Source organism: Lissotriton vulgaris, chromosome 5 (assembly GCF_964263255.1).
Source record: "Lissotriton vulgaris chromosome 5, aLisVul1.2, whole genome shotgun sequence".
NCBI lineage: Eukaryota > Metazoa > Chordata > Amphibia > Caudata > Salamandridae > Lissotriton > Lissotriton vulgaris.
Window position 1 is genome coordinate 1227965599 of NC_141693.1, and position 14074 is coordinate 1227979672.

Below are 14074 nucleotides of genomic sequence, written 5' to 3' on the forward strand. Positions count from 1 at the left end.
AACGCTGTCGCCTCCAGCTGCTTCAACACCCTCTGCATCCTCCGCGACCTTAAAGTGGATCCCCTCTGAGTCCAGGAAGATCGCCCACGCACTCATTACCAGCAGACTGGGCTATGGAAACACACTCAACGCCGTCATCAACAAGTCCCTACTCCGCAAACTCCAGACAATACAGAACACCACTGCCAGACTCATCCTCGACATCCCCCGACACAAACACATCAGCCAACACCTACGTAGTCTCCACTGGTTCCACTTGGAGAAAAGTCACTTCCAAAATCCTCACTCACGCCTACAAATGCCTACACAGCAACGGACCCAAATACCTCAACGACAGAATCAACTTCCACGTACCCCCCAAAAAAATGCCAATTTTCCAACCTCGCACTGACTGAAACCCCGCACATCCATAGAGCCAGAGCAGGCGGAAGATCCTTCTCTCACATTGCAGCCAAGTCCTGGAATGCGCTACCGGCAGACATCAGATGCGCCCCCTCCCTGAACACCTTCAGGACGACCCTCATGACCTGGCTCCTTGGCTAAACAGATCTGCGGACCCCATCTCCCCCCCCCCCAGCCCCTTAAAACCCTCACGGGTGAGTACTGTGTCTACAATTCCCTGATTGATTGAGTTGTAGCAGCTCTGCATGGATGTATAAATAATATTGCAACGTCTGACATTACTATGTTCCAATGTGAAACAAAAATCATGGGTTACTTGCTTATCATGTTAGTGTCTACTTCAACAGTGAAACAGTCAACTGAATTCAGAACACCATATTTATCCAGTAGCCAATTGACTATAAGCAAATTATCCTGGCTGCGGAAAATATTTCCTTTAAAAGGTGCGAGATTTTGAGTTCTGCTACACTCACTTCTACCATTGTCAGAATATGACCATTGATTAAAAAATAAATGGTTCTGAGTATGACTCCATTGCTTTAACAGAATTGGCACTAAATAGTCTAATTCAAGATGTACCACTCCATTTGATGATTGTATTGTATTTGTTGAATGCTCAAGGATGTTTAAAAGCAATGTATTGGGTCTGCACATCAACCTACATTGTGAAGGCCTCATACTGCTGTAATGTAACCTCACCACAAGTAGCTGAATTCATTACTATTACAGGAGCTTGCTGCATAGCCAATGACTTGGGTGTTACTGAACTGAAATACTTTGTTTATTTAAAGACCATGGTCTATAAACACTGCAAGAATCGCGATAAAAACAATCAGTACATTAAAAATTCCTTTCGATAAAATTCATAAAAGAGAGTACAAGAACCAACTTCATGCCAAATTCATACACCAATAGCAGCAATTATTACATTTCACTCCGTTCACTGAAATATATCTTTGTCTAAAATGTTTTGCCTAAGCAAGATGGGGGAAACTAAAGAGGAGGAGGAATATAATTGCTAAACCCCCTTCTAACTGTCCCTCAGGAAGGTTTTTATGCTTTTCATATAGTTACCCAAAGCAATGGCTATATCAAGATGTGGCATTTCTAATAGTATATCTGTAGCTTGGGCTCTTAAGCTTATTCCATATTTTAAAAAGATCGGACGTAAAAAATATTTTCTCAATGCTAAAACCGCAAGGCAATCCACCAATATATGCAGAAAGTAATTTTTTGTTCCGAGGCCACATTTACAAATTCCATCAGCATATAACATTTCGGCCTTAGTTTTTCCCTCTAAAAGCCACGCGTTGATTCCAATTCGTACTCTTAGTAATTCACACCTAAGGGCATAATTTAGCAATGTGTCCAGGTACGGATACCATGATTCTTTTACACAAAAATTTCTTATCTCTTTCACTGATTTTTTTTTTTTTTTCGTGCTCAGGTACACCAAGTCATTTTTCCTTGACTGTTCCTGAACTTGGGATCTAAGTGAGGCCTTGGTGAATTCTAACTCCAGTGTGTGTTGATTTTAAGCTCACATTTAATATCTTCGCTGTGGATAAGATCTTCTTTTTTACCTCTCTTGCCCACTTTTAAGTTACTACTTCAGATCTCCTCCCTACACCATTGTGATACCTTCTTCACACCCCCCGGGTCCTTGCGTCTCCAGAATCTTAACAGTGACATTTGGATCTGAATGTTCCAGGCTGCGGTTCCTGTCTCCATTCTTACAGCATGGATTATAGCGGAACTTGGTAAAGACAGTAAGGTTTTTAGGATCCTCCCTTCTTCCTTGCCCCATCTACACTTGCCGCTTAGGTACATGACTTCCGCCCATACAAAAACTGTGGAGATATCACAGCATCATATGCTTTTAGCAAAGGTCTATGGGGCATTTCTCCATATACTTTATTGACATTTTTCAGTCCAGAGATTGAGGAAATAGTTTTTGCTTTTTGCGCTTCCATGTGGGTACAACATTTAAGGGCACTGTCAAACCAGAGGCCTAAAAATGTTTATTTTTACAATCTCCAGTTTGATATGCCCTAAAAACCAGCAAAAATTTTTGTCTTTTCCCGAAGCATAAAATCTTTGTTTTGTCCATATTTACAACAAGTTTTTTTCTCACAGTAGTCTCTAAAAACATTTAATTTCCTTTGTAGACCAAGCTCCGTTTGATCGAGTATCACAAGATAATCTGCATATAAAAGGCATGCCACTTTATTTCCATTCATTCTAGGGCTCTCACTTCTTTCCACTTCTAAAACTTTGGGTAGGTCGGCCAATAATAAAGCTAATAGAGGGGCCTAAATGCAGCCTTGTCTCAGCCTGTTCCCTATCACTATTTTGTGTGTTAATGCCCCTTGTGTGCCTTTAATTACCTGGGCCCAGTTTCCTGTGTGTAGTTCCTTTAAAATAACCAGTAAGCCCTCCGGTATTCCGTACTTACTCAGGCATTCCCAAAGGCACCTGAGTCAAATGCCTCCCGGAAGTCCACAAAACAGCAATACAATTTCCCATTCTGCTCTATTGACTTCCGGGCGAGTGCCCAAAGGGCAAAGCAGTGGTCCATGGTGGAATGGCCTTCTTTAAAACCCCCTTGTTCTACCGGTGTAATAAAGTACTGTTCCCTCCAAGCTTTGAGCCTTCCTAGTAATATTTTCGCAAAAATCTTTTTCCCAATATCTAACAGATTTATTAATCTGTAGTTCTTTGGTGTATGCATATCGCCCTCCTTATGCACAGGTCTGACTATTGCTCCTTTCCAATTGTTGGGGATTTTCCCAGATTCTAAGATCACTTGAAACATAGATAAGAAGAAATCTGCCCACCAATTCAGTTGTGGTTTTATTATCAGAGCTGGGAGATTGTCTGGTCCTGCCGCTCCTGTTAGATTAAGGGTTTTTATTGTAAATTTTACATTTCAGGGTAAAAAATCTGCTTTAAGCTCATTGACTAACCCGCCCCACTCCTGAGGCTCCCCTGCAGCCGATTCACTTCCTGGGCTTGTTCCACCACACAATTCATTGAAGCTGGCGAGGGTTCTGCTGCTGATTGTACCAACTTCCAACACTGGCGTCTCAATTGCCTCCAGTAATTTTGCCCAGCATGAATCTTCCTAGAACCTTTTTGCACTCCTTATTAACGTATTATATTCTTTTTAGGTTTTGCCTCGCCAAAGATGCGCTCTGCGCATCTTTTCGGCGCAGGCGAAAACCTGATGAGAAGAATAGTGTGGCTTGGCTCCAGGCGCTTTCCTCTCGGAGGGGCTCCAGTGCTCCTTGAAGGCCTCGAGCGAGTCCTGGAAGCTTGGGCAGCCCCATCTCTCCATATCAAGCCCCCCCCCCGCACCAGTGATGGGAAACACAGAAGGCAAGACTTCTTGACTCCACAACAAAGCAGCACGTGCCCCCGGCTGGCAGAGAACAAGCGCCTCGAGTAGCGCACAACACCTCCCTCTCGCCCGTAGTGCTTCTAAGCACAAACACCGGCAACGAGGCCCAGCGCCTGGAGTAGAGCACAGCGCCTCCATCTCGCCCGCAGTGCTTCTCAGCACAAACCCCATGCAGCTCTGCCAAGCGCCTGGAGTAGAACACACTGCGCCTCCCTCTCGCCCGCAGTGCTTCCAGTCGGGCAGTAGTGCTTCTAAGCACAAACCCCGGCAACGAGGCCCAGCGCCTGGAGTAGAGCACAGCGCCTCCATCTCGCCCGCAGTGCTTCTCAGCACAAACCCCATGCAGCTCTGCCAAGCGCCTGGAGTAGAACACACTGCGCCTCCCTCTCGCCCGCAGTGCTTCCAGTCGGGCAGTAGTGCTTCTAAGCACAAACCCCGGCAACGAGGCCCAGCGCCTGGAGTAGAGCACAGCGCCTCCATCTCGCCCGCAGTGCTTCTCAGCACAAACCCCATGCAGCTCTGCCAAGCGCCTGGAGTAGAACACACTGCGCCTCCCTCTCGCCCGCAGTGCTTCCAGTCGGGCACAGCGCCTTCCTCTCGCCCGCAGCGCTTCCAAGCACAAACCCCCGGCAACGCGGCCAAGCGCCTCCAGTAGAGCACAGCGCCTCCATCTCGCCCGCAGTGTTTATCAGCACAAACCCCATGCAGCTCTGCCAAGCGCTTGTTTCCATTTCGGGCACGTACGCTTTATTGGTTTCAAATTACACTCTGGGCAAAGATTACAGCCCCGACACTTGTAAAATCCACCAGCCGCCACTGTGTGGCCGCCTTCAAATCTCAAGGAAAACTGGGGGTTTGATCACTGTTCAGCGAGGTCCCAGCGTGACTCGTCTGTTCGGGCGCCTGCCCACCACTTTGTGGGCTAAAAGACCTCTCCCTGCTTTGGGCTGACCCCACAGGGTACACCTGGCCAGCATTTCATTTGATCCCAATGTTCCATGAAGCCTCGTCCCTTCTTCCACAGGAGCTAAGGTTCCCACCGCTCCTGCAGCTTCGTCGCGCCGGCACGCTGGCCCTTTATGTGGTGTGTGATTGTAAATGTATTCATATAGCGCTTAAGGGCCTTGACGAGGCACTGATGCGCTATTCATCGGCTTGAAGTCATTCAGATCTCCGAGTTCAACCTTTGGGGCGCTGGCAGGTGGGAGCCCTTTACACCCACACTTTAGGGACTGATGCAGCAGTAGATTCAGTTTAAAACCCTTGTCTTTACTCATCGGTGACCTACAGAGAGGCCCCTCCGCGCCTTTTAGAAACGAATTCTACAGACCACTTTCGCGTGTTTGTGTCCTTGGCACGAGCTGATTTTAGTCTTTAGAAATTCCTTCCGACTGTTTCAGAAGCCGATGGAGTTAATTCACTTCTTTTCGGCGGCGGAACCAACCCTATAGATTCCCCTTTAACGGCTCAACTGGAATCCCCTTTAGTATCACAAATCTTTTAAAAAGTTATTTTTTTTAACACAGTAAGTCAATGTCGAATTAAGGGGTTCAGGCGCCAGGACTCGCTTGTGATTTGTAAATAGCGCTTATGTTTTTGCCGCCTTTTTTGACATTTAGGTCTGTTTGCTTTCAGTTCATTTGGATCTGTTTATCCATGTTCATCTGTGTGCACTGTGAAAAATGAACGACGCTCCCGTATTTGCCTGCTAAATGTGCACTCACTTGTGTCTGCGAACGGTGCTGGTATTGTAAGCATCACAGCTAAAACAAGAAGGCACTCACTCCCCTGAAAACATTAGCATTGTAGTCAAACACATCCGTACTTCAGAAATAGGTATATCCGTTGTGACCCCTTCCCTTCCAATCCTTCCAAGCGGGCAGCGCTGGCACCATGTGAGCTTGGGGCTCGGAGCCGCACCATGGTGGACCTGGGCGGCTGCCCCAGGAGACACCTCTGCGAGCCCCTGCCGCCCCCGCCCTGCTCTGCTGGGCCCTGCTGCTGCTCTGCGCCCCGGAGAGCTCCGCGCTGGCAGACTTCTCAGGTAAGACCCTCTCTGCTTCCCAGCCTGTCCTCTCCCAGCCTGCCCTCTCCCAGCCTGTCCTCTCGCAGCCTGTCCTCTCGCAGCCTGTCCTCTCGCAGCCTGTCCTCTCGCAGCCTGTCCTCTCGCAGCCTGTCCTCTCGCAGCCTGCCCACTCCCAGCCTGCCCTCTCCCAGCCTGCCCTCTCCCAGCCTGCCCTCTCCCAGCCTGCCGTCTCGCAGCCTGTCCTCTCGCAGCCTGTCCTCTCGCAGCCTGTCCTCTCGCAGCCTGTCCTCTCGCGGCCTGCCCACTCCCAGCCTGTCCACTCCCAGCCTGTCCTCTCGCAGCCTGTCCTCTCGCAGCCTGTCCTCTCGCAGCCTGTCCTCTCGCAGCCTGTCCTCTCGCAGCCTGTCCTCTCGCAGCCTGTCCTCTCGCAGCCTGCCCACTCCCTGCCCTTTCCCAGCCTGTCCTCTTCCAGCCTGTCCTCTTCCAGCCTGTCCTCTCGCAGCCTGCCCTCTCGCAGCCTGCCCTCTCGCAGCCTGCCCTCTCGCAGCCTGCCCTCTCGCAGCCTGCCCTCTCGCAGCCTGCCCTCTCGCAGCCTGTCCTCTCGCAGCCTGTCCTCTCGCAGCCTGTCCTCTCGCAGCCTGTCCTCTCCCGGCCTGCCCACTCGCAGCCTGTCCCCTTCCTGCCCTTTCCCAGCCTGTCCTCTTCCAGCCTGTCCACTTCCAGCCTGCCCTCTCCCAGCCTGTCCCCTCCATGACCTTTACCAGCCTGTCCTCTCCCAGCTTGTCCACTTCCAGCCTGCCATCTCCCAACCTGCCCTCTCCCAGCCTGTCCCCTCCCTGCCCTCTCCCAGCCTGTCCCCTCCCTGCCCTCTCCCAGCCTGTCCTCTCCCTGCCTGTTGTCGTGTCCTGGTGGCAGCAGGCAAGAGCGTGCACTGCGTCCCCGAAGTAACAGCCCTAAAGCAAGCAAGAAGTACGCCCCCCTCCCACCAATCCCTGTTAGGTAGTGGAAACTGTCCAAACTGGGGTGCAGACAGCCCCTCTCACCTTTCGGCCTGGTACCACTGCACCAGCCGCACTACTTCCCTACTGACCGTTCTCCACTTCAGCCCCGTCTAAATTACAATTCCTGCTTGTGACCCTTTTGCCTGCTTGTGCTTGTTTTCGTGACCCTGTTGCCTGCTTGTGCCTCTGTGTGCCCCTGTTGCCTGCTTGTGCCTCTGTGTGCCCCTGTTGTCTGCTTGTGCCTCCGTTTTCGTGCCCCTGTCGCCTGCTTGTGCCTCCGTTTTCGTGCCCCTGTCGCCTGCTTGTGCCTCCGTGTGCCCCTGTTGCCTGCTTGTGCCTCTGTGTGCCCCTGTTGCCTGCTTGTGCCTCTGTGTGCCCCTGTTGTCTGCTTGTGCCTCCGTTTTCGTGCCCCTGTCGCCTGCTTGTGCCTCCGTTTTCGTGCCCCTGTCGCCTGCTTGTGACTCCGTGTGCCCCTGTTGCCTGCTTGTGCCTCCGTGTGCCCCTGTTGCCTGCTTGTGCCTCCGTTTTCGTGCCCCTGTTGCCTGCTTGTGCCTCCGTTTTCGTGCCCCTGTTGGCTGCTTGTGCTTCCGTGTGCCCCTGTTGCCTGCTTGTGCCTCCGTGTGCCCCTGTTGCCTGCTTGTGCTGTGTGGGTGTCTGTGGAAGGCTCTGTGTGGGTGTGTGGAAGGCTCTGTGTGGGTGTGTGGAAGGCTCTGTGTGGGTGTGTGGAAGGCTCTGTGTGGGTGTGTGGAGGGCTCTGTGTGGCTGTGTGTGTGGGGAGCTTTGTGTGGCTGTGTGTGGGGGGGGCTTTGTGTGGCTGTGTTTGGGGGGGGCTCTGTGTGGCTGTGTGTGTGGGGGGCTCTGTGTGGGTGTGTGTGTGGGGGGGCTCTGTGTGTGTTTGTGTGTGTCATTTGCGAGAGATAAAGCTAGTGGCATTGTAAATGACAATGCCATTTATTTATGTTAAAAAATAAAAATAAAAAAAATAATGTCAAGAGCAATGCCAATAGCTCTAACTTTAACAAAGGCAAAACCATTGCATTGTAAATGCTTGTTTTAAGAGTGCCAGCTTATCTGCCGTTTCCTGATCATATTTTACCCTTAATCTCTGCGCTTCTCTCCTTAGCTCCCTCTTCTTTTTCAGGCAATCCTCAGTAAACCACTTTCCATGACTCTTTGTTACATTTTGGTGACTTTACATTTTTCCTATCTTTATGCGTTCTACTCGGAGGCTTTCAACCACTTGTTCTAGTTTGTACACATACCAGTCAAGACCCTGTCCTGTCTCTTTTCCCAGGTCGACCTTCTGTTGCAACCTTTCTAGCCTTCCTATGTATTCATCTGTTAGCCTCGTTGTAATACGCCTTGGGTAACCCAGCTCTTGATCGATAAATGTATTCACGGGCTTCAGGTGGAACCCCAGGAGCTTTAACTCCAGGGGATTGTGGTCACTTCCTTCTCTTTGATAGGTTCTAAAATCCTTAGCTAAAGCAAAATTCCAAGGTGACATATAGACAGTCTATTGGACAATTTTGTGTGCCTGGTTTAAATGTTTTCATCGCTGGGCAGTCAAGTGATGACCTTCCATTTAAACAAGAGGCTTTTTGATCCCAAATAAGTTCCCAGGTTTATATCCCGAGTTGTAGTTTCACAATTGGGGAAGGTTGCTTGGTTTATATTAAATGCCTCCAGTATGTCTAAAAACCAACTGTCAGATTTCTTTGGGTTTAGTTTGAACATGTGTAGTGTTGATTGCATAGACACTGGTGTAATATTCACAAACACTGGGGTGGACTTCAGCTGGGCGGACAGAGTATGCCGATTGGATAATACCAAGTATCCTCATACAGGAGGTGTAAAGCTGTACCGAAATGTACGCCATCTGTAAATACATTGAGTTTCGTATGCCTAGAACATATTCATAAAGTTTCCTAGCCCAACTGTTAAAATACACCAGAAGTGAAGTTGGAATAAACAGTGTAACAGCCGCATCTGCCTGCTGTGAGTCCAACTTGTCCTGACTCTGCTCAGGGACAATGGTGCCCGAACTCGATATATAGAGTTTATACCTCGTATGCCAGAAAATTAAGTAATCTACACATTTCATGTTCCTGAAATCTAACGCTCACAAAATCTGTCCCCTGAGGCAGGGTACTCAAGCAGTAAAGTGTTTCGAAAGAGAGACCAGAGGGGCACATACAGACAATCCGGGCAGAAGGGGGGGGCTCATATCTCCTCATTTGGGCGAGTGGCATCTGAATTTCAAACCAATGTTAGTCCTACATAAATGTGATGAAAAAGGGGTCTTAATGTTGTGTTCACAAATAGATGTAACCCTTTGTTGCAGGATGGTGCTTGATCCAGTAGGGAGCTTTTGAAGTGCACCTCGATGTTGATGTGCTGTGCGGAGACCTAAACTGCATGCATGTCTCAAGACTGCTTGATGACCACAGCCGGATGAATCTGTCTGCAGTGGGACCTAAAATGATGTTTGTTCTAGTTGATCCAATGCCCATTAGATTCCCAATGTTAGAATAATGTTCTGATTTGTTACCTTTGCTTCAAATTGTAAAGCGCTCTGATATCCTTCGGGATCAAGTTCGCGCTATATAAAACTTTATAAATAACATTAAAATCCCCCAACAATCTTATATTAAAGCCATACTTTTCCCCAATGTAATCCATGTCTTCTTTAAAATTACTCATTTCAGCAGTATAGTCCTCCTGGCTTCCCCATTGCATATATACATTTAAATGCATTAGAGGTGCATACTTATTGTCAGTGTCTGCTAAGAATATCCTACAGGCAAGCAGCCACTTGCAATTTACACTAAGTTGGGTTGCATTCTTTACTATTCTTGTTGAAATCAAGGTCATAATTCCTCCCGGCGGACGACCGAATCTTCTTTTTTTTTTTTTTTTTTTTTTTTTTTTTTTTGGCTAGGCGGTGGAACTGACGGAAGCCGTCGAATATTGGGGTTTTGCCGCATAGCCAAGTTTCCTGGATGCAAATGATCCCGGAGCTTTTTGCTACCTCCTTTAGGTTTTCCCGTTTTGTTTGCTCTCCCAGACCATTTACATTCCAGGAAACAATCTTTAGGCCACACGGCGTCCCCATTACCTACTCGACATCTTCTAAGTAACCCTCTTCTCTATACTCCTCGCTATAACTGTTGGAAGGGCCTGCATGGCTAGAAACTTGGCTCCAATTTCCCCACCATTTTTCTGTGACTGAGTTGTTAACATCTATTTTAAGATTTCCAGTACTTTCACCTACTTCTTTCTCTATTATCCTCACCTGTCTCTTACCTAGGCCAGCGTGGCATCTTACGAAATTCTTTCCTTGTAGCTTTATTCCTTCAGTTCTTATTTCTACTACTTCTTCAGGTATTAGCATTATCCCTTCTTTTAATATCTCGCTTTCTAAATTGCAAACTTCACCATTCTCGAATAAACCAATACCCTAGTGACCGCCTTTCCTTCCTCATTCTGCATAAATCCTACTTGTTGCAGATCTTTTGTCCCTATGCCCTTCAAATTTGTGCATTGGGCAAATGAGTGTGAAAGTTGTGCCCTATTAAGCTGCCCCCCTTCCTGTTTCTTACCACCTTCACCTGTTTGAATTGGTGCTAGGTATAGCCACTTGCTCTCGACACCCTTTTTTCTTATCCCAGTTGGTACAATATATTTTATTTATTTATAAAGTTTTATATAGCGCAAACTTGATCCTTTACAATTTGATATGACTGTCTGGGGTGCCTTCTGGTTCCTATCTCTGAGGGGTTATCTACTTGTGGGCTTTCTTCATTACAATCAATGTTGTTGGGGTTCATGGTCCCTGAATGTGGTAAATACCATGTTTGCTCCACCCCACCTTTCCCTCAAACTTGTTTTGGGGTGGCACCTTTTTCACCTGCCTCTTTATTGCCATCCTTGTTCCTATTTCTCTTTGAGATTTACTTGGCTGGGATTCCTGCTCAGAATTTCTCAAGCTTACCTCTCTAACCCCACTTCTTTTCCCTTGTTTAACCAATCCCTTTTTAGGTTTCGGCCGTGCGATTCACTGCGCAGCAGTGTTTGCGCAGATGAAATTTAATGATTTGGAGTATGGGGGGCTTAAACCCGCCCCTCTTCTCCATTGGCTGGCTTCCTAAACGGAGGCCAGCCATTGGAGCAGAGGAGCGTCACTCCATTTAACCCCCGTCCTTTTCGGATTCGGGCGTGTTTTTTCGTTTCTTTGGCTCTGTGGCGTCATCCGTCACTCAACACCAAAAAAAACACGCCCCAGATTCCGAAAATGTCGGAGCTTTGTGGCAGCCAAAGTGTTCGTGGCGCAGTCTGGCCTCCCTACCTCCCTAAATGCTTTTTTACCAACATGCCTCTCAGTATTAATAGACCAGTTGCATGCTTAAAAGGCTGTTTCCTCCAAATGGTTTCTAGTTCAAATAGAACACAAGTTATTAAAAAGCGCGTGTGACATGTTTCCATTAAGCAATTTGCCTTCTTGGGCAGTGAACCTATTCCGAATCTGCATTTATTGAGAACGCACGATCCAGATAACCTAAGAGCCATATAGAGCACGGACGGTGTTCCCTGAATTGATGGGCAGACAGCCCCTGCCGCCCCACCCGGGGACTCCTCTAGACACAGGTTGCGGTGTCCTTTCTCGCCACAGTCCTCCTCTGCCTTGGCACACACGACCCTCTTTCACAACTGCCACCTGAAGTATTTCTTACAATTAGCCCATTTTAAACCGTCCACTCGCGGTTCACGGAGCCCTTGACTCCCGAACCTCTCACCCTGGCGCGCACGTCCTGATACACCGGCACATACAGTGCTTTTATATTGTTTGTGGCGTGGTATTTTTCACCATCTGTTTTACAGTTCTGCACAGCACACCACTCTGAGCTCTCTCCCTCCTCCCCCCCCCCCCCCCCCCCCCCCCCCCCCCCCCATGGCTCATGATTTGGGCACCCATGCCTCTGCAGCGCGCGGTGCAGAGGGCCACACCCGCCCTGTCAGCCTGAGGCGTATGAATTTCTGTAACATTTGGGAGTCTCTGGAACCTTTCGGAGTCCCATTCTGCAGGGACCTACCACTTTATGGTACTCCACTGGCACCAAATCACACGCTCACTTGTTCGAATAGTCATATATCACCATGATGTGCGTTCTTGCCCGTGACACGCGCAGGCCTTCTAACCTCAGGGCTACACACCCGCTTCTCCTTTGGCTTTTTTTTTTTTTTACCTCTGACGCGCAGCCAGTGTTCTCCATGGGAACGCAGCGGCAGACCGTAGTCCTGCCAGCTGGCTACATACATTACCTTTCTCCCTGGGAAACACACTAGCGTCTCTCCTAATGGCAAATCCAGCCACCCTCGACACACATATGCACTTATCACATCAGATACAACACACGTGTCTTCCCTGGCACAAGTAGAACTCCTGGCCCTTGGTATGCGCCGAGGCACATGCCAGACATTCACTCCTCGCCCTGGGGCCACGTGCCCCTCAGTCTCCCACCAGGGCATGTGCGCCCCTCTGTCGCTCCATGCACGCAGGCCCCATGCCCACCCTGGCACGCATGCCTCGCCGCGCACACTTCAGATGTCAGCGCTCTCGTGGGTTGGGCAGGCGTGGCTGGCACTGAGCTGGGGAGCCGAGGATTGAAGCAACTCGAGCTATCCGAGTGACCATCTGACATTCCCATTAGGAGTCCTTCCTTTCAGCCCGGAGACAGCCTTTAGCAACATTTGTACGCAGAATATATCTAGCAAAGAGTCCTTTCCCGCCCATTAATGTGTCCAAATGGGCAAAAGATGCTGCAAAACGTTCTGCATCTCTCCTTGAGGTTAAACGCGGAAAACGAAGTTTCAACTTTACCACAAAAATACACCTGTTCGTTCTCACTTTAGTTACAGCGTTTGTAAAGGGAAAAGAAAATAAAAAACGGACGCGCCATTCATAATAAACTTCACAACGGGCGGTCATGTACAGGAGTTTGTCTAGTGGTGTGAAGTTATTTCAATCTTTAGTGGTTATGTGAGTATGCAGTGGTACTCGAGTCATTTGTCTGTACTTTGTGTGTATGCTGTCTTTATTTGTTCCTTCTCTGTTTAATGTAAGTGTAGTGTCGTTTTGGACTTGGTGGTGCTTTAATGTTTCTACTTGTTCTGTTTGTTTTCTGAAAAGAGGAAGGTGCTTCTGGTACAGGTTGTGCACGTGTGCCTGGCATGGCATCATTTTGAAAAATGTTGTTCTGTGAGGATTCTGCACACACCCAGAACCTTCATATTCATGCACTGTGTACAACCGAGAGGTTTGATAATTGATTGCATGAGGCTTTAGATGTCGTTATTAGATGGATTCACCATTTTGTTTTTTTAATTCACTTTAGAAGGTGTGAGAGCTTGTATTCTTACTCTTGGCTATTGTTGCGCAGATTGTGGGGTAGAGAAGAGTGGACTGCCAACTAGTCCTTTTACTGTATTGCAGGAACAAAATAACATTGCTTAAAAAAAATCTGAAGCATGGACTTAGAACTGGATGGAGAACCATTGTTACAATTGGCAGAGTAGGAGCATGTTATCACTTTTTTAGTGCCACAACATACTCATCCACCGATACATAATTAGACTTGTTTCCTAGAAGAAAAAACTTGAAACTAGTTATACCTGTACAAGCTTGTGGGGCTCTGTGTGTGTGTGGGGCTCTGTGTGTGTGTGGGGGGCTCTGTGTGTGTGTGGGGGGCTCTGTGTGTGTGTGGGGGGCTCTGTGTGTGTGTGGGGGGCTCTGTGTGTGTGGGGGGGCTCTGTGTGTGTGTGGGGGGCTCTGTGTGTGTGTGGGGGGCTCTGTGTGTGTGTGGGGGGCTCTGTGTGTGTGGGGGCTCTGTGGGTGTGGGGGGCTCTGTGTGTGTGGGGGCTCTGTGTGTGTGGGGGCTCTGTGTGTGCGGGGGGCTCTGTGTGTGTGGGGGCTCTGTGTGTGGGGGGCTCTGTGTGTGTGGGGGGGCTCTGTGTGTGTGGGGGGCTCTGTGTGTGTGGGGGGGCTCTGTGTGTGGGGGGGCTCTGTGTGTGGGGGGCTCTGTGTGTGGGGGGGCTCTGTGTGTGGGGGGGGGCTCTGTGTGTGGGGGGGGCTCTGTGTGTGTTTGGGGGGCTCTGTGTGTGTTTGGGGGGCTCTGTGTGTGTGGGGGGGCTCTGTGTGTTTGTGGGGGGGGCTCTGTGTGTGGGGGGCTGTGTGTGTGTGGGGGG

The 14074-nt window shown here is 49.1% G+C and overlaps 1 protein-coding gene across 7 annotated transcripts in view; it reads left to right on the forward strand.

Annotated features, from left to right (window-relative positions):
• Positions 1 to 14074, forward strand: part of ZNF219 (zinc finger protein 219) — a 425855-nt gene that overhangs the window by 298516 nt on the left and 113265 nt on the right. The window lies entirely within an intron of this gene.